Below are 19,825 nucleotides of genomic sequence, written 5' to 3' on the forward strand. Positions count from 1 at the left end.
TAAGTTGCATTACAGAAATAAATTAACTTTTGCACTATTTTCTAATTTTTTGAGTTTCACCTGTATATGGGGCAAATACTTTTTCATGGCTGTGTGTGTGTGTATGTAAATGTGTGTGTGTATATATCACACTTACACTATTCAGATCATCAAATTTCAATATTATTCAAAGATAAACCGATTAAATACAAACTGCAGTTTTTAAATGATGATTTTATTTATTTGGAATTTAGCTATAATTTTATATGGTTCTGTAGGGAGTGCACGATATCATATTGTTATGAGAAACAGACTATCACTGAAATCAAGGCATTTGTGTTTTTTCTTGTATGAAAAAAAACCTGCATAGTTGACTGTTTTCATGTTGCATAGGGTGGAAGAAACGGCCCCATCTACCTCGAAGATGGATCATTTAGAAGAATCTAAACAGCGGAGCGTGAAATTAGAAAATGACAGTTTAGATAAAAACTCTAATGAAAAACAGCCAGAAATTCGGTAAGAAGGAAGTCATTTACATAGCATTATTTATTGTTATAAAGATTTTCAGTGTTTATGCTTACTCAAAAAACTTGTCCACCACAGGAATGGGCCTGATATTTTACTTACAGCAAGGAATACCTCTCCTGTCATTTTTAAAGTGTTACTGAACCCAGGACCCTGCATGCACTATATCTCGTTTCCCACAGTATACAGAACGTGGAAATTAAATTATTTTAGTAAATATAAACTGTTAAATACCTTTTCCCATCAGCAATTAGAGCAGTCTTGTGACTTCTATCAGTGTGCAGCTGAGCACTGGCTAAAGCTTGTAGGAAGAGTTTTCATTCTCCCCCGATTGTCCTATGAGGCTGCATAACCCCCTAACCCTCTGTCTGGACAGCACTGATTGGTCTTATGCTGATCACATGCACTCTCCTAAGAAAAAAAAAACTCTAGCAATACACACAAAACTGAGCATGTGCAGCTTGCCCCCAAGGCTCTATACCATCAGCAGATGGATTGGGGAAAAGTGTAAGAAGAAAGGGAGGATCAGAGAAGACAGGATTAAACAGCCTTTTTACACAATGCGGAGAAATAACCTCCTAGGTTCCACAGTGAGTATAACAAGCATGCTTTACTGCATATACAGACTGATTGTACTGTTATGGGTTTAGTAACACTTTAAGAGAAAGTAGAATGCACACACTGCTTTAGAACTTGACCACCTCAGCACTAGCAGCCCCCCTCTTTCTCAAGCCATGTTTCAGATTATTTTTGGCCTGTGTTAGTTTGACTGACAATTACAAAGTCCTGTAACTAAATTAACTTTATATAATTTTTTTTATACAGATGGAGCTTTCTTTTAGCTGTGTTTTAACCAATTCAATACCGGGCAATTTTACACCTTCCTGCCCAAGCCATTTTTCAGGTTTCAGCGCTCTCACACTTTGAATGACAATTGCGCGGTCATACAACATTGTACCCAAACTAAAATTTTATCATCTTCTTCACACAACTAGAGGTTTCATTTGGTGGTATTTACTCACCACTGGGGTTTTTATTTTTTGCTAAATTAACAAAAAAAGGCCAAAAATTTTGAAAAAAAAAAGGTTTTTCTTTGTTTGTTATAAAAGTTTGCAAATAAATAATTGCTCTTCATAAATTTAGGCCGAGATGTATTCTGCTACATGTCTTTGGTGAAAATAACCCAAATTAGGATGTATTTTTTAGTTTGTAGGAAAGTTATACAGTTCACAAACTATGGTATAGATCTGAAAATTGATCAATCCTGAAGTACTAACGGCCAATCTAATTTCTTGAGGTCCAAGAATGTCAGAACAGTACAGATATCCCCAAATGACCCCTCTTTGCAAATTAGACAGTCCGACGTACTTCATAAGAGGCATGGCGAGTTTTTTGAAGTTGTTTCACTATTTTTTTTTTTTTTACATATTGTCACCAGTGCAGTACAGCGTCGTCATATAACTGGCATGGCGGTGATCAGGGACACTGACTGGTGACAGTATGAAAAAAAAAAATTATATATATTTTTTTATTAATTTTTTTTTATTTTTTTTAAAGATTTTTTTTTCATATTTCACTATGACCAAAGTAGTACAATGTTACCATAGTAACATTGTACTACTTTGGGGAATTGATCAGTATTTATTTTTTTTTTTAGACAATTTGCTTATAGCAAAGAATTACTTTGCTATAAGCAAGCATTTACCTGAATGACATCGATTCATTCAGGTTTTTTTTTTGTTTTTTTTTGTGCTTAGCTGTGATTTGGCCACAGCTAATCACATGACAATGTGCATGTGATTAGCTGTGACCTTTCACAGCTAGGCAGTAGTATACAATGGATGGCATGAATAAAGCCATCCATTCTATACAACTGTCATGTGACCTGCTGTGATTGGTCACAGCAGGTCACAAGGGACCGGCAACAGGGCCGATACTCAGATCTGTCATCGGCCTTGTCCGAGGTACACGGCCGGTGACAGATCGCGTCACTCTGCAGGAGCGCAATCTGCGCATGTGTGGGAGGACGCCATATGGCGTCCACCCGGAACGCTGATGACATTTGCTGCCCACCATTCGGCCATAGGGCGGGCAGCAAATGGTTAAAGACCAACATATTTTAATTTTTTACAATATGAAGAAAAAAAAAATCAACATTTTTAAATAAAAAACAGTTTCACTTTTGATAAAATTTCTCAATTTGTCTGCTTTCATAAATTTAGAGCATAATGGAGGGAAAGTTCAAAACTGGAGTAGAGATTATCTGGAGCAACTGTGCATGGTAACCAAATAGTTTCTCTCTCCACCCTATCAAGTTAAAGGCTAACTCCACTTTTCTTTCACTTCAGTGTTCTAATCACCAGGACAAATAATGAGGGGGATGCAGGCAGCAATAAAAAGCTAGGGTTTATTTAACCGTTTGAGCTCCAGAAGGTTTTACCCTCTTCATGACCAGAGCATTACTCGCTATGCTACTTTAACTGGCAATTGCACGGTCATGCAACACTATCCGCAAATTAAATTTGTAACTTTTTTTTTTTCGCACAAATAGAGCTTTCTTTTGGTGGCAAAAAAAGATATTTTCTACTTCCTGTTATAAAACCTGTCTAATCAAAAAATCTAATTTCTTCTTAAATTTAGGTCAAAATGTATTCTGCTACATGTCTTTGGTTAAAAAATGTATAATAATTGGTTTGTGCGAAAGTTATAGCGTCTACAAACTATGGTGTATATATACTGGAATTTACGCAACTATTAGTAATGACAGTGATCAGTGAATTATTATAGTGGACCTTTGATAGTGTGGTGGGCAATCTAGCGCTAGCTGACGCTGGCTGGGAGGTACAATGACATCAATAGTGACCCTGATATAGTGATCCATGGTAATACTGTCACTGTACTAATGAAACTGGCTGGAAAGGAGTTAGCATCTAGGGTCAAAGGGTTAACTGTGTGCCTATCAATGTGTAATGTGTGTTATATGTGCTGCTTTTACTATACTGTATGGCTGTTTATTTTCCCTGCTTTGCTGTTCCCTGGACACAGAGTTCTGTGTTTCAAACTCTGTGTGTGATTGGACACAAACGATCTGTTGACTTCAGCCAAAATCATTGCCTGAAATCAGCTGCCAAACTAGTGCTGTGTCCAGTCACCGTATAGGTTGCCATGGAGGCATGGTCGTGCACATGTTTGCCCCAAACCCTGGAAGAAAGGGCGCAACATACCAGTATGCCACTCGGCCTGAAGCTGCCACCCGCACAGTATAACTACTGTGGGCGGCAAGCGGTTAATTCCCCCTCCACTCTAACCAAAGCTAAAAAAGGTTTGTCATTAGTTTTCTCATTAGAAAGATCTAAATCCTAACTGGAAAAGATTTACGGTGCATTCATAAAGTATTCAGACTTCCTTCACTTTTTTTCAATGTTGTAATGTTGCAGCCTAATACAGTTGTTTAGATTCATTTTTTTTCTCATTAATCTACACTCAGTTACCCCATAATGACAGTGAAAACAGATTTTCTCTTATGTTCATTGATGGACATAGCAGCTTCTTCTTTAACCTAAACAAAGCAGGTTTTATAGCCCAACCTACCGGAATAGAATACTAGACAGAAAAAGACTTGGCATCTCCTATGGACAGTCCTCTCTGGGTATAAAACCCCCTCTCTGCTATAGGTTTCCAGTCTTTTCTGCCTAGTGTCTCAGGAGTATGGATGTGACATTTGCTGGGTCCTGTGGTCCCACAACTTTTCCTTTTTTTTTTTTTTCCTCCTTGATTTTCCTTGACCGATCAATATACGCCTTTTGTGATTATTTTTTTTTACCAAAAATATGTAGCAGAATACATATTGGCCTAAATTTATGAAGAAATTATATATTTTTTTTTAATTGAATTTTTTATAGCAGAAAGTAAAATATATAGATTTGTTTTAGTTGGTATATTTTTTTGTTTTGTAGTGCAAAAAATAAAACCCAGTGACAATAGAATACCACCAAACGAAAGCTCTATTTGTGGGGAAAAATTACATAAATTTATGTACAGCGTTGCATGACCACGCAATTGTCAGTTAAAGTAATGCAGCACCGTATAGCAAAAAATGGTCTGGTCATTAATGGGGATAAATCTTCCAGTGGGCAAGTGGTTAAGGTAGTTTCTGCATTTCACCTTCAGCAGGATATTTGCTCTTAATTTCTTTTATCCAGTTTCATTCACCAAAAGGAAATTTCCCTCCATTGTCTGGATGTGGTTCAGGCTGTGAGGTCTCTCTCTCAGGCATTGCTTTCTTTTGTAACTCCAGATGGAGTGCTTTGGCTTCCCATTCCACCATCTGTAGGTGTTTAAGGCAGACAGTAATCAAGTTGTATGGTTTAGAAGATTGAGTTCCACCTTTTCCTCTCAAGGCATATCTACTAGACCTGTGACTATTTCTTGTGCATTTTGACCTAAAGCAACTGTTTTCCAGATTTTCAAAGGCTTGATATGGTCTTCTGTTCACACGTTCTACCAGGTGGACATGGCAGCCACATATGATGGCCACATCTGGCGTAAAATCCTTCAGGCAGCTTTTTGAGCTATAGTCCCCAAGTCTGTTTTTTTCCTTGGAACTGTTAGCATTTGTTTGCTGTGTTGCACCCTCCCCCTTCCCTCAGATGGACCGATTTTAGATATCCTAGAGGTTTAAGGTATCCTGTGTACCTTAATGGACAAGAAAGAAAAGACTTTTTTTTTTTTTTTTTTTATACTCGCTGTAAAACTTTCCCTGGAGTCCATTGAGGGACACGGATCTCATCCCTCTGTCTTTATTCTCCTACTCTCTGTACTGAGGCATGGTGGTAGTTGGAGAGGTTATCCTGGGTAGGTCAATAGTTTGTTTTCCAGTGTCCAAATCTGGACTGGATTTAATTCCCAGAAAAAGAATTTGCGGTGAGCTTAAAAAAAAAAAACAAAAACATTTTATCTGCATTACTCTAGCGAAACTATCAGATTCAACATTTTCCTTCTCCAACTTTCATTTTGGAATTAAAATTTGAATCTAAGAAGTGTCGTGATAAATAAGGCTCAAAGGTCTTCAACCGAGTATTTTATACAAAATATAGGAATTTGCATTTTTTGCATGTGTGATTTTAAATCCTACTGTTTTTTTTTTAATCCATGCTGCTTACCATGGCATTACTAAGAAGAGAATTTGGGAGAGTTAGTTGCCAATTGTACTGAAGCAAGCCTAAAGAGGAAACCGGAAGAGGAGGAGGAAAATGCTAAATACAAATTCACATTTCTTTATGCCATCCTGTTTCAAGAATAATAGTTATGTCTGGTAATCCTAAAGGCGATCTTCAAGCAAACAGCTGATTAAACCATTACATTACCGATTGCATAATATTTGTTTACATGCTGGAAAGTTTTAAATTCTGTTCTGTAATCCAGACCACAAAGCCAGATCTTGGACCTCCCTGCAGACTGCACAACAGACCATACAGCCTGGTCTAGGGCACAGTTCAGCTTGTGATAAGACCGTGAAAGAGCAGTGGCATACTGTAGATGCCATCTCTCATCTTTTCTTTGAGCATGTTCACAGGGCTACACTGACAGCACTGTACAAAGCAATAATGCCTGATTGGTTTAGAGTGCTGACTCACTTTTTTAGTCTGTGACTATGTAGGATGTAACAAGACATGTATGCGTGGGACAGGACAGGATCTTTAGGTACTTTTGTTGTTTAAATAATACACCGATATCTGTTGTGTTTTTTTATTATTATTAAAACAACTGAACTAAAATATGTTCAATATATGCCTGGAATACAATAACACTAGAACTCTCCACTCCTTTTTTTTTTCTCTCGCTTCTACTGACCTGACCACAAGGTGCTAGAAACCTGTGCAGATCTCAGGTCTTCAGGTGACAGTAAAATATCCACTGGCCTACTGTTACTTAGCTCTCAAGCACTTACCTGCAACTCCTTCCACAAGCTCATCCAGCAGAAAATATCTAGTGTTGTAGGAGCATGTTACCTTCCCGTGAAACAGTGCTGAATTCTGGTGGCAAATTGAAAGCCTTGAGCAATGTCACATGTAAAAGAAGATGACTTCGCTGCACCCTTTAGACAATGACAGCGCGGGTATTTTGTGTCAGGCGGGGGATTACTGAAGAGCTGAGTATCGAGGGTCTTTTCACAGGGAATTCAGGGCAGTGTCGCTTTAACATTTTTATTCCTGCCACCCTAATTATTACAGCACAGCAGTATCGGGGTGTAAAGAAACTCAGTAAACTCTGCAATTAAAGTGATTGCTTCTATTAGCTGGAATTGGTGAACATGTTGATTGGATAAACAGTTGCATTTTTATGTTGTGTTATCATGTGTGAAATGAAAAATAAAAGATCTCTGACAGCCAAAGAATTTAAAACTCTTGCTTCAGAAATAAATGAAAACCTCTACTGTGATAGCCAAAAATAGTTTATAAATTGCCTTTTTTAACCATTTGCCCACCAGGCACTTTACCCCCTCCCTACCCAGGCCAAGTTTCACCTTTCAGCGCTCTTGCACTTTAAATGAGAATTGCATGGTCATACAACACTGTACCTAAATCAAATGTTTATTATTTTGTTTTGTACAAATAGAGATTTTTGGTGATATTTTGTCACCACTGAGTTTATTTTTTGCACTTTAAATGAAAAAAGAGAATTATTTATTTATTTATTTTTTTAAATGCACTTTTTGCCGTTTTTGTTATAACATTTTGCAAATAATCTTTCTACACAAATTTGGGCCAAAATGTATTCTGCTACATGTCTTTGGTGCAAATAACCAAATCAGTGTTCATTATTTAGTTGCTGGGAAAGTTAGTCCAGAAACTATGGTATATCTAAAAATTGATAAATCCTGATGTACTGACCACTGATCTCATTTCTTGAAGCCCAAAAATGCCAGGACAGTACAAATGCCCCCAAAATGACCGCTTTTCGGAAGTATTTAGTAAGAGGCATGGATAGTTTTTTTTAATTTGTCATTTTTGTCATAATTTTGTGGAAAAGAAATGAGAAAATATTTTTCACAATTTTTTTTATTTTTATTTTTTTACATACGGTCACCAATGCAGTACAGCGTCGTCCTATAACTGGCGTGGTGGTTATCAGGGACATTGGCGACAGTATGTGACAAGTAATCAGGATTTGTTTTTTTTTTTTTTACACATTGATTGTTTATACCAACAAATTACATTGGTATAAGCAAACATTTTTACTGAATGAAACAGATTCATTCAGTAGTTTGTTGTGATCAGCTGTGATTGGCCATAGCTGCTTACATGCTACAGATGGGCTGTCATTGGCCCACTCTGTACATGTGATCACTGTGACCAATCACAGCTCACAGCACAGTTGTAAGCAGTGAAAGGCATGAAAGGAAGCCAGTCATTGTTTTACAACTGTCATGTGATCGACACTGGCAGCGGGCTGGCGTAGTAATCTGTTATCGGCCGTGTCCCGTGGACACAGCCAGTGACAGATCGCTCCGCAGCACGGCCCAATCCTTGGAGGATGTCATATGACATCCTACCAGGATAATAGGGTTCCGGCTCGGCCATCATTGTACAATAGGCCAGGCGGTAAGAAGTTCAAGTATGAACCAAATGTTCTTTAGGATAAAATACACAAATGCTTATTTTTAAATAACATATTATGTTGAATTCACAAAAGTAACTCAAGGGTAATGTGTTACAGGTTAAATCTGTTATTTTATTTTTATTTCTTGTTTCAGATAAACTTTGTATTCTTCCTCTGGCATCAAAAACAGATGACTGCATATCCAAAGATCTGCTTTGAGTCTTCGCACAGATAACAAAACCGGTCAAGGCCAAGCCTTTACCTTCTTACAAAGGAAGAATGGAATAGTACAACGAATACTCTTTCATCCCTTGTGTACAAGAGCAGTATGGATTGTACAAGCAAGAGACAAATGGACAACCTTTGACCCCTTTTTTGTTGCCACAGGAATGTATGGCTGTCATATAATGTGTGTGTGTGTATGTATGTATGTGTAGACATAGATATATACATATACACACACACAAGTACATATATGTGTATATTTTCCCACAGATGATATATCATCAGCAGTAAATGATTAAACTAAAAATGAATGATATTTAAATTATTTTATTTTAAGCATTCTGATGTCCGAAATGTAATATGGCTGAAGCACAAGAAGATAATACCAAATGATTCTTATGTACCATCTCTTTTTCCAGCCCAAAATAGATCTCTATGCAGATGTGTGCCATGCAGTAGTTTGGTCAGAAGGTAATATATCTTCTGCATTGTGCTTTGCACAGTTGTGTTATTTCCACCCATTGCAATGCAGTTGTCAAATACCTTTTGATAAAATGTACACTTGACCTTTGAAAGTGTCAGGACTGTTTGTAATATATCTATAGGCATCACGTTCTCTTATACTTGTTAGCTTTTGTAAAGTAGTTACCAAAAAAAGCCTAATGAAAACTCTTCAATCCCGAGCTGTTAGATTCTCAGTAACCTTAGCAGTGCCTTATTGTCATCCCATAAACATGTGACCCATTAAAATGTATTAAGATTAACATTACCCAGCCTATGTGTATATTGTGCTTCATAAACATAAAGGATTTCTATAGCATTGACCTTCTTACCACATTGAAAATGACTCTGCTGGGTAGATATTGTCTGCTTCAGAGTGTTCCATACAATAGTTAATGCATGAATAATTGGTGTTAATACAGGACAAATATATTTTCTTTACACTTGCCATTGAAATGGATACATTTGCTTATGGCAGATGTCCGTGAATTAAGCTTTAATATTTTTTTTGTGCTGGAGCATCACATAGACAATTTTGTTTCAATCTCCAAAGTGTAAAGTAAATGGACAAAAAAAAATGGAGATTAGATACTATTGTGCTCCCCTTGTATCTTTAAAGACAGTTGAAGTATTTTGATACTCTCTTCATTGTCTGTCTTTATTGTAGAATATGCACTTTGCGTACAGAACCCACAAAATGTAATTAAAACAGGCCCCCAGCTTTAATCTTTGATTAAAAAAAAGTGTAGCCTAGCAATAAAAATTGCACTAGAAGTATTATATACAAGTGATCACTTATAGAAATGGTGGCATCACACCCCCCCCAAGGCTGGATTGTCTGTCCATATCCTAGTCAGTCATTCTGTGTCTCTGAAAGGCAGAAGTACTTCTAAGGTGATTTGAGAATAGTGTTAAGATTCTTAAAGCAGCCTAACATGCTGTTTTTGTGAAGCAGAGCTAACATTAAGGGTGAATTCAAACTATTAGGAGAGCTGCCAGAGCTCTTTAACGCTTCAACAGCTTTCCATTTCTGGCTGTGCTAGGGTGAAGTGTGGCGCGCAATTCAACACATTGCACTGCTTTTTTTTTTTCTGTTGGAGCTTTATTTGAAGTGTACAAAATGTACACTACTTTCACTGCATTCACAGACATTGCAGTGAAATTCAGGCTGGTGCACTGCGATAAAATGCAGCATGTCTGCATTTTGCTGCAGAGTGAATGGGACACATGAAACATTTCTTTCCTGTGTGTCCCTGCAGTTAGACATTTTACCATGCAGTAGAACATCCGTCACTGCATATAGTGTGAATTGGCCTTAAAGGACAACTGTACTGTTGACATGACTGTCCTTTAAGCTATACCACCTGCAGTGTGCTGCCCATCTGGAAAACATCTGCAATCAAGCAGTCTTTTCAGCGTAAAACATCCTCCACTTTACCACAGCCCCAGTAAGTCATACTCTGCTGGACAGCTGGAGGCCTCCATGAGTGCGGCTTTCCAATAGGAAACCATGCAGGGCATGCATACTGAGAGGAAGACTGTGGGGGCACTTTTGCTGAAAAAGCTGTGAACTTGGAAGATTATTTAGTAATACACCTGACAAATTTTGGATTTGTCCACACGGTTTGTCCCTCAAGTCAGATATGTGTAGCTTATTTACATTCCTCAACAAGAAATAGATTTCCAGTAATTTATTTTTCAATACCACATAAATATTTAAACATTTTTTCAACAGTTCTTTTAACAAAGCGACCTTTCTGTTTTAGGTTTAGTATTCTTTATTTTCACTTAATTTTTTAGATTTTCTTATAGCAAGCTTGTCATTGAAATGGTTAACTTATGCAATTGCATATAGTGAAGCACTTTGGGGTACCTGCATGTACGTTCAACCCTCAAAAAAGCACAGCGGGTCCCCTAAAAACCCTGCTTTGGCACGTGCCAGTTTGTTGATACTTTGTATAGTGGTTAGAGACCAGCCTGTCCTCTCTGCCCATGCCCTTACTGGTCCATCACTTTGATGGACTACCTCACTGTCCAGTAGGAAAGCATAATGGGTGGAAGTAGATGGGCCAGTTTGTGACACTTTTCAAAAATGTCAGGGCTGGTGAAGTATGTGGCTAAGAGTTTGGAGGAACCTGCAAAACCTTTGAAGAACATACACATAGCCGCTGCTAGTGACAGGTGTACTTTAAGGATTCAGGATTTATAAAGTATTAGGATCCTAGTGGCCTGTTTTTTGTTGACGCAAACACTTGGCGCATGAGTAGCGTAGAACAGTGAAAAGCAATAACCTAGACATTCAGATTTCAGATTTCTGCACATATTTGTGTGAAAATCTGGGTAAAGTAACAAGTTGAGCTGATTAGCCACCCCCTAGTGCATATCTACTCCATGCTCTGTGCTCTATCTGGAGCCCCTTTAATTTCCGTGTACTTTGGCTATGGAGGGTCATGATTGTTCCTTCTTTCTTCCAGCATGCAGTGCTCAGTGCTGGAAAAGAATGTTGCCAGACCCAAGCACTTTTACAAGGAAGCAAGTGGAAGTTTGCCTTGTGCAAGTTTGGTGTCCTTTCAGCTTAGGTCTCCAGCTGGTTAGCAGGGCAGGTGCGAGGTTGGTAGATCTATCAATGCCCACACAGAAGAGTTCGGTTACCAAGAGAACCTGCTGCTTTCCTCAGAGTGGGCAAAATGGCAGGTTTTCTTTAATATGCAGAGGATGAGCATAAATATACTCAGTATTTTAGAGCTTCATATTTCATGTGGGTTACAGGGAAAATTGTGAACTGAAATATGTTTTGTTTTCTTTGTTTATGCTCTCTAGATTGTATGCCAGTATATAACATTGCGTGTTCAGCAGCAGTTAGTACATGTGTAATTGTTGAGTTGTCAGACTTCCAAGTCTGACAATCATTGGTGCCCACTTAAATGGAGCATCTAGAACCATAACAAGCAAATTGTTTGATGTGTCAACAGCAGTCTCCACGGTTATGATTGCATATGTGCAAAGCATGGTAAGACTTTATCAGCAAAGAATAGTAGCCAGAAAACAAAACTGACAATTAGGGCTGGTTCGAGCTCTTTCATGTGAAGTTCCCCACAGACTGTTTTTGTAGAAACAGGGTCTTCAATGTGGATGTTGAGTTTTGCTGTCACACTTGCTGCAGTAGTTATGTGTTTCTGACCACAGTCTTTTTTGTTTGACATCCCTAATTCAGTTTTGTGTTGTGGCCATACTTTGTGCATGCAATTATAACTGTGGGGGTTGTTGTTCTCGACATACCAAACTATTTGGCTGTTATGGGTACAAATTCTCATGCTAAAAGGTAGTAATGATTTTTTTTTTTAAAGTTTGGTAAATCACCCATTTTTCTGTCCTCTCCTACGAAGAGCTGGGAATTACAAAGCTTCCTGTGCAGTTATAATGTTGCAGGAAACTGATGTGAGTGGCACATGCTACGCTAATAAAACAGACCCCTTTTAGATCTATCTGCCCAACCTATTCTAGTTTTTATTTTAGAGTGAAATAGAAGCTGATGTGGATTCTCTACTTAATTAACAAAGCAATTACAGCAGTTTTGAATATAGATAACTGCCCCAGATCCCCACCAGATCAGAACTGGCTTATTGGATATGAACTGTCAGTAACCTAGTAGACCGCTCACATGCGCCTTTCAGCCCGTGCAGTGAACATAGCCTGCATATAGGAAGGGGAAGCCCTCCTGCCCTCTATGCTGTCTGGTGCATAGAAAATGGAGCAAATTGCTCCTGATCACAAAGGGGCTTTTACCCCCTTTTGTTAATTAGAAGCAGGATCTACTCTAATTTTCCAGTTTATAAGAGTGTCACAGGCTTAATACCTGTGCCGCTCTTTTGTTAATTCTCCCCAATGTGTAATACAATGGCTAATGATAAAGACTAAACCGTAAAGTAAGGTAGGCTGTTTTCTAAATGTTACAATGTAATACGGAGGTGCAGCATTGACCTTTCAGTATTTTGTATCCAAATTCTAAATTGCTTATTCAGTTACATTTTGCAAGTGATTTAAAGATGTTACGATGCATTCCAAAGGGAAAAAGGACAGACAAAAAGTATACTCTTGGTATTATTTGATTAGGCAACACTTGCAGAGGATCTCCAGAGAACAGTTGAAGTATTTCAACCATACATAGGAGGATTTTGTTTGTGCTTACATCATGGCTAAGAGCTGTGTGGCTTTGAAGCCATATTCCCAAAGCCATTGTGTTGCGATGAACTAGTTGGTTAGTTGGCAGTGCCTGCTTATAGAAATTGTTTACCTGACTTAGCATGAACTGTTTCAGGCTCCACTATTTGTGTAGATCAGTGAGCTGAGGGTCTTCACCTTTCTTGTGGAACTCCTTTAAAAATAAATGGGCTAGTGTCCATAAAAAAATTGTACAACTGTGTGGGACTGTAACCTGCACTCAGCAGGTTCTCAAAACAGCAACACTTTGAAAAGCCATAAATAGTAATGGGAGATGCTAACCGTTATATAATAATGGGGTTTAGTTTTTTGCAACCAGACTTTAAAATCTTGGGATGCATGCAGGCTGTGTATGTTTTCTTGCAGAACATCCAAGTGCAGTTTAGTTGAATGTTTACCCCCTTCCTTTTAATTTACGCAGGCTATACACTGACTGAATTTTGACCAGTTTCTAATGATCCAGATGAAATACGACCTGTGAGTGGCCCTTTTGGCCTCTTCCACCTAAACATCCTTTAACTGAAAAATTGAAGGAGGCTGACGTAAAACACTTGACTGAACTGCTGCATCCATTTTGATGGTTGATGTTTGGGTATTCTGACAGACGTTGGTACCAGCTATCTGAATACGATATCTGCAGCAGGAGATTTGTCCATCTGTAAGCTAAACTTAAAAAAAATAAATAAATAAAAAAACCTAATTGTGCATGGCCAACCTTATGTGTAGTCCTCTGAGTTGTACTAGGTACAGACATACTGATTGCACCCTGCAATCCATTTTTGTATTTAGCTCTTTTGTAAAGGATATTTTTTATTCTACAGAAGCCTAGTGGCATGAGCTAATTTAGTAACAGCCATCATTCCCTGTTATCCTGAGCCCATTAGGGTCTATAGCTACAGTGTATAAACATTAAGACATGATCTTCCAGTTACGTTCCATCACTGACAGTAGAAGGATGACCTTAGTACATTACATGATGCCATTTTGTACAAGAACATATACAGTATAAGCTATATCAGTAGATCACTGAGGACCACTGTGACTGTATGATCACAAATATTTTTCTTTTTTATATTGTATTTTCCATTTTAAAGTGTAATAGAGTTGTGAATACATACAGTAATCACAATTTTCCCCATTTCAAGCTTATCCATATTAATCCATATTCAGAGATGAAATACTAACCATGCCCTAACATTCCTGCTATTGGGGCTTAATAAAAATGTGCTGTTAAACCTATGGATGTATACATTAAACAGCAGTTTATTCTTTTTGTGGTGTGCTGTAGAAGCATCTGGTAGCAATTAGAGGTATTAAATACAAAACCAAAAATGTAATATATTGCAGGTTACCAAATCATTAGATGTTTTTTAGTGCTCTGTTTTCACATGGTGATCTGGCCAGTAACACTCCTGTATTAGAGTACCCCCACTCTGGATGAATGAGCACAGGGGGCACAACAGACAACAGCATTGTCAGTCTTGAAACTAAATATCAGCTCACACTTTATAATTAGTTAAAAAAACACCTTTTTTTCCTTTGGGGATAAATGTTTTACATTAATAAATAAAAGCTGATCATTGTAGGCACCCCTGCCAGTGATAAATGGTTTTCCTCATCACTGTAAACTGATAGGTCTGGAAGAGAGCTTGCTCTTTTGAAAAACAACAGACTTAATGGTCAGATCACAAGATGAAAAGAGAAGAAAGAGCCTAAAAAGGAAAACTCATGTAGCCATTGCATCAAAAAATTGGTAAGCTGCAATATAATAAATGTTTGCTTTTGGTTTAAATACTGCTTTAAACTTGAATGGACAAACCACTTTAAAGTGTACCTGTCATTTTGGTAGCAAACGAGCTGATAAAAAGAAAGTGGATATGGAAGGCTTGTTGTGCCTTATTTTCTCCCTTTGTTAAAGGTTTAGTGTATGTTAGTTGTGAACTCTTCTCTCGCTCAAATCTAAGCAGTTGTGTTTTACCTTTTTTCCAACTGGGAATCTTTATTTTTATTTTTTTTTACTCTTTAGTAGAGGACACAGGCAAATTCAGAGATGATTGGACAACTGATTCTGTTGGGTACTCTTTTTAAAATTCTTCAGTCAACCTTCTTGGCCACAGTGGCATTTTGCACAATTTTTCTGGATTGGTGTCCCACAGCGAGAGCCTCAGGAACCATACCCAGACCCCGCCAGAGAAGACACGGGCCGGTTTGTAATATTGCTCCAGGCACTGGATCCTATGTTAAGATGCCCACCTTTGCACATAGTGCAGTGTTTAGGGTTAGCCACAGGTTGCTGTACAGGTCCATGACAGAAGCATGCCACACCAGTGTGACCCAGTCTCAGACTTGCTGAGGTGGGGGGGTATGCTTATCCAAAGTGGGTCAAGTCAGGGGAAAAAAGGGGTTAATATCCCTGTCATGGACAGCCCTGGGAGATACTGCTGTCCATCAGGGGTCCTGAAAGGCGTGACTGGTACTACACATGGTCACTTTAACCTCCTTATCCTTAGCTTTTGCCACCTTACTAAGAAGGGTCTTGCGGCATCTATGTCTGCTTTACGAGTTAGATCTCGACCCTTATACAGTCCTCAGGACATCAGAGTCACGGGCGACCCTGCATCCCTCTCCACCAGGATCTGTATCAAATGCAGCTATGGCAGGGGTCTTAGACCTGATAGAGGAGCAAGAAGAGATGGAGTTAGAAGCTGCTTCCTCAAAATCTGAGATTTCCTCTCAAGAGAAGCCCTCCTGTGCTATATTGTCACGTGATACTATCCTAGTATTGATGAGGTGAGAAATTGCCTTGAATTGAATCCTCCAGAGGCTTCTGGACCTAAGGTTCCCTTAAAAAGCATAAACCATCAAAGACCTTTCCTGTACACTCCCTCATGAAAGACGTACTGTACAATGAATGACCGCATCATGAAAACGTTTATACTCCACCTAAGCACTTTGTTCAGCAATATCCTATAGGTTGTTTTTTTTTTTAAGAAGAAGAAATGGTTCTGGAGGTTGTTTTTTTGTTATTGCCTGCCTCAACAGATCTCTAACAATTCCTGTAGGATCTCCCGATCTTGAAAGGTGCCATTGATACGAGATTTGAGGTTCTCTTCAAATCTTCTAAATCTTTTGCCCTGATTGGTCTGATCATGCAACTAGTTATCATTCAGCATCTGGAATTCCAGCAACTGCAGGTACTGCATAAATGGATATGGCTGACTACATGCATCAATGTCTAGAGTAGGTATTTTTTGTTTTTCTGTTGCGCAGACTCCTGTGGCTAAAATACTGGCCGGCAGAACCAGCAGAAAGTGGCTTGAGAGCATACCCTCCTTAGGAGGTGAACTCTTTGCCAAAGAGCTTTAGTTTTTATCCCAAATTTAACTGGGTTAAGAGCACCCTATTACCTAGCAAGCACAAGACTAGGATTTCTGCACGTATGTGCCCAATCCCTTCTCAGAGAGAGGTTTTCTTTCATCCCTTACAGGCCTCCTCTTCTAAGCCTACTCCAGGAAAACAATTCTCATGCAAACTATGGACTTTCAAGCTGGCTAAGCCTGGCTCCAGGCCCTCAATTTTGGGGCACCCCCAATTCTTTGAGTGAGGGAATGTCTGTGGGTCATCTTAGTTGTCTGGGTTTGGGACATTCCAGATCGTTAGGTTCAGGCTGTTACCACCCTAGGCTACAAACTGGAGTTTCAGTCTCAACCTGCTCCCTGGTTTATGCCCTTTAACCTGGCCTCCTCTCTTTAGTGAGCATGGCCTTCCCAGCTTGCCTCTGCCAGCTTCTGTCCTTTGGGTTAATTGTATTTATGCTAGTGGAGGAAGTTTTGTTCCAATTTTGTGTTTTGAGAGTTCACAAATTATGCATCGAATCCGCCAAGTCAGTCATTTCAGCAAGGATACTACCTAGCTTTGTTGGACATCATAGATGCTTATTTGCTTGCCCCCATTTATCCTCCACATTTATTCCTAAAGTTCACCATGGACGAGAAACATTTTCAATGTGGAACACGCCCTTTTGGCCTATCCACGACCCTTCAAGTGTTCACAAAGGTCTTGGCCCTGGTCCTTGCCTTTACTTCAGTCTTAGGGTGTTCACATTGTGGGCTAATTGGACAATCTTCTTTTGAGGTTATAGTCTGCTCAGATTTCATTGAATGATGTTCAGCAGAAGGCTCAGCTGTTACAAACCTTCTGTTGGATTCTCATCCTCCAAAAATCTGCCTGGACTCCAACGAATCACTTGGAATAACTAGGCCTTGTCTTGAAAATTGCAAAACAAGGAACAGAGGGCACACCAGGCTTGCGCATTACCTTTATTGTATGTACATTAGCTTTATTAGCTAAAGTAGATTTATACTCACAAACAACTTATCAGAGTCCACAATGCACTGAAAGTGACCTGGCCACCTAGGCAAGTCCCAAATGGGAGAAGACCTTCCAAAAGGCTGACTCATTTCAAGGGGGGGGGGATCCCCTCTTCCTCAGAGTCAATCTTTTGCCAGTGCACTACTCTTGACCGCAGGAGATTATTCTTCTTCTTTGTCTTGTCCTAGACATGACCCTATTACAAGTCTTTGTCCCACCAGCAAAAATTCTACCTCTGAGATTGTGGACACGATCTCTTTTGTACTGTCATCCCTTGTGTGGTAGATACACAACCTGGTGCTGGAAGAGGAAGGTGTCCGTCTGTCCCCCCCCCCCGAACTGGATAGTGGTCACAACAGATACCAGCCTGTTGGGCTGCGGAAGTGCCTTTGGGACATTAACTGTACAGGGAACTTGTAACTGCGGGTTCAGCCAGACAACACCTCGCCGGTGGCATACATCAATCGTTAGGGCAGAACCAGAAGTCAAGACGCTCAGAAGAAAGCAGACGTGATTCTGCTTTGGGCAGAATGTCATGTTCTGGGTTAGAAAATTGGCAGGTGGACAGCAGTTGGACACAGGATAGTGGTTCCATCAGCAGATGTTTTGGTATATTTGCCGGAGATGTGGGATGTTGGATTCTCCTTGTGTCCAGTTTAAGCTACAAGGTGGAGAGCTTTGTCCCTCTGGCTCAAGATCCAATGGTTTGAGCAATGGATGCACTGGTGACCCCATGGGACCAGTTTTTTCCTGATATATGTCATGCCTTCCCCAAGGATTGTTGGGAGCACAAGGGGTTATATAGGGGTCATCGCAGCTTTTTTTGCCTGTATTTAATCACCTGAAGGTACCCGCCTCTAACCCAGTTGTCTCTGAATCTGCCTGTGTCAAGTGCTGTGCTCTAAGAAATGGATTTTACAGGCAAGTCAAAAATCCCATATTTTTTCTCTGCAATAAAAAAAACTGTCATACTTTGTGCAAATCCGTTCAAGTGACAGTTGTGCTATTTTGGACTGTGCACCTTCACACAACTATAAACAGTTTGGTGAATGGGGCAGGAACTCTTTCTGGCCCTCTGCCTCATGAAAAGTGCAATGAAATTGATATGACTACAAGAATGGAGAATTTGTTTAGAGTCAGCAATATTCCATTGGTACAAGCACACATGCTCAGCACTGCATTGAATGGTTGTTAATAAACAAGTATGTTTCACCCTGCATAGTGAAAAGCAAATATACTGACAGTTGAAGCTATGGAAAAAAAACATCAGGAAACACATATATAGTTAACCCTTTATGTCACACTTCCAGAATAAACTAAAATGTTCATCTTTGAGAAAGTAAATGGCACTGTCTACATCCTACACTCTCCTTTTTTACAGCATTGAGGCTGAAATGTAGGTGTGATTATTTTTTTTTTTTTTTTTTTTTTTTATTGCAGAGTTAGTGGTGCAGCTTGGACCAATGTAAGTATGCATATCTCTTATTGGAGCAATCACTGTGGAAGCTGCAAATCATTGTAGTAGTTGGCGCCAAATCCTGTACAGAGATCTGTATACTTACATTGATCCCTAGTGGGACCGGTGCAACTTTGCAGTAAAAATCATACATAGAGTTCATCTTTAAGTCTGTGCAATGGTAGGTTCACTTTAATAGTATCTGCTGTTTTTTAGACAGCTCTCGTATTTTTCAAGGAAAAGAACAATCAAAACTTTAATTTCAATGTGCCTTTTCACTGTCCTTGTAAAGGTCAGTGCATGCAGATTACCTGTAAGGAGCTTAGTAATGGTACCAGAGGAAAAATATTTTTAAGTTGAAGCAAACATTTAAACCAATGCCTTCCTTTGGCATTTCTGTGAAGTCTTCATGCCACTTAGCAACGAAATGGTAATGTTCAATATTTTTTTTTTTTATGAAAAACAAAATTGTAAAAAAATTTCAACTATATACAAATAATTTATATATTTCTTTTGCAACTTTGGAATATTTTAAATATGTGTCCTTTATTTTTTTTCCTCTGCTGGAAAGAAAAAATAAATTATACATATACTTGCTAACTGTGTATTTATATTCATTGTGTTTGTGTTACTGAATGTTGCAGAAAATATTCTTAAGGATAATATACAGTCTTATTAAAATACTTTATATATAAGAAAATGATATATTACACACTATATTGCCAAAAGTATTGGGATGCCTGCCTTTACACGCACATGAATGTTAATGACATCTCAGTATTAGTCCGTAGGATTCAATGTTCAGTCGGCCCATCTTTTGCAGCTATAACAGCTTCAACTCTTCTGGGAAGGCTGTCCACAAGGTTTAGGAGTGTGTCTATGGGAATGCTTGACCACTATTCCAGAAGTGCATTTGTGAGGTCAGGCACTGATGTCAGACAAGAA

At 38.9% G+C, this 19,825-nt stretch overlaps 1 long non-coding RNA gene across 1 annotated transcript; it reads left to right on the top strand.

Annotated features, from left to right (window-relative positions):
• Window positions 1-308: 308 nt before the first annotated feature.
• LOC149458709 (uncharacterized) lies at window positions 309-19,480 on the top strand. Its single transcript, XR_016313388.1, has 2 exons — window positions 309-495; window positions 8,261-19,480. It is a non-coding gene; the product is annotated as an uncharacterized LOC149458709 (long non-coding RNA).
• Window positions 19,481-19,825: the final 345 nt, after the last annotated feature.

This window comes from Staurois parvus, unplaced genomic scaffold, assembly GCF_062004578.1.
Source record: "Staurois parvus isolate SC_StPar_1 unplaced genomic scaffold, SC_StPar_1.0 ptg000279l, whole genome shotgun sequence".
In the NCBI taxonomy this organism is placed as follows: Eukaryota; Metazoa; Chordata; class Amphibia; order Anura; family Ranidae; genus Staurois; species Staurois parvus.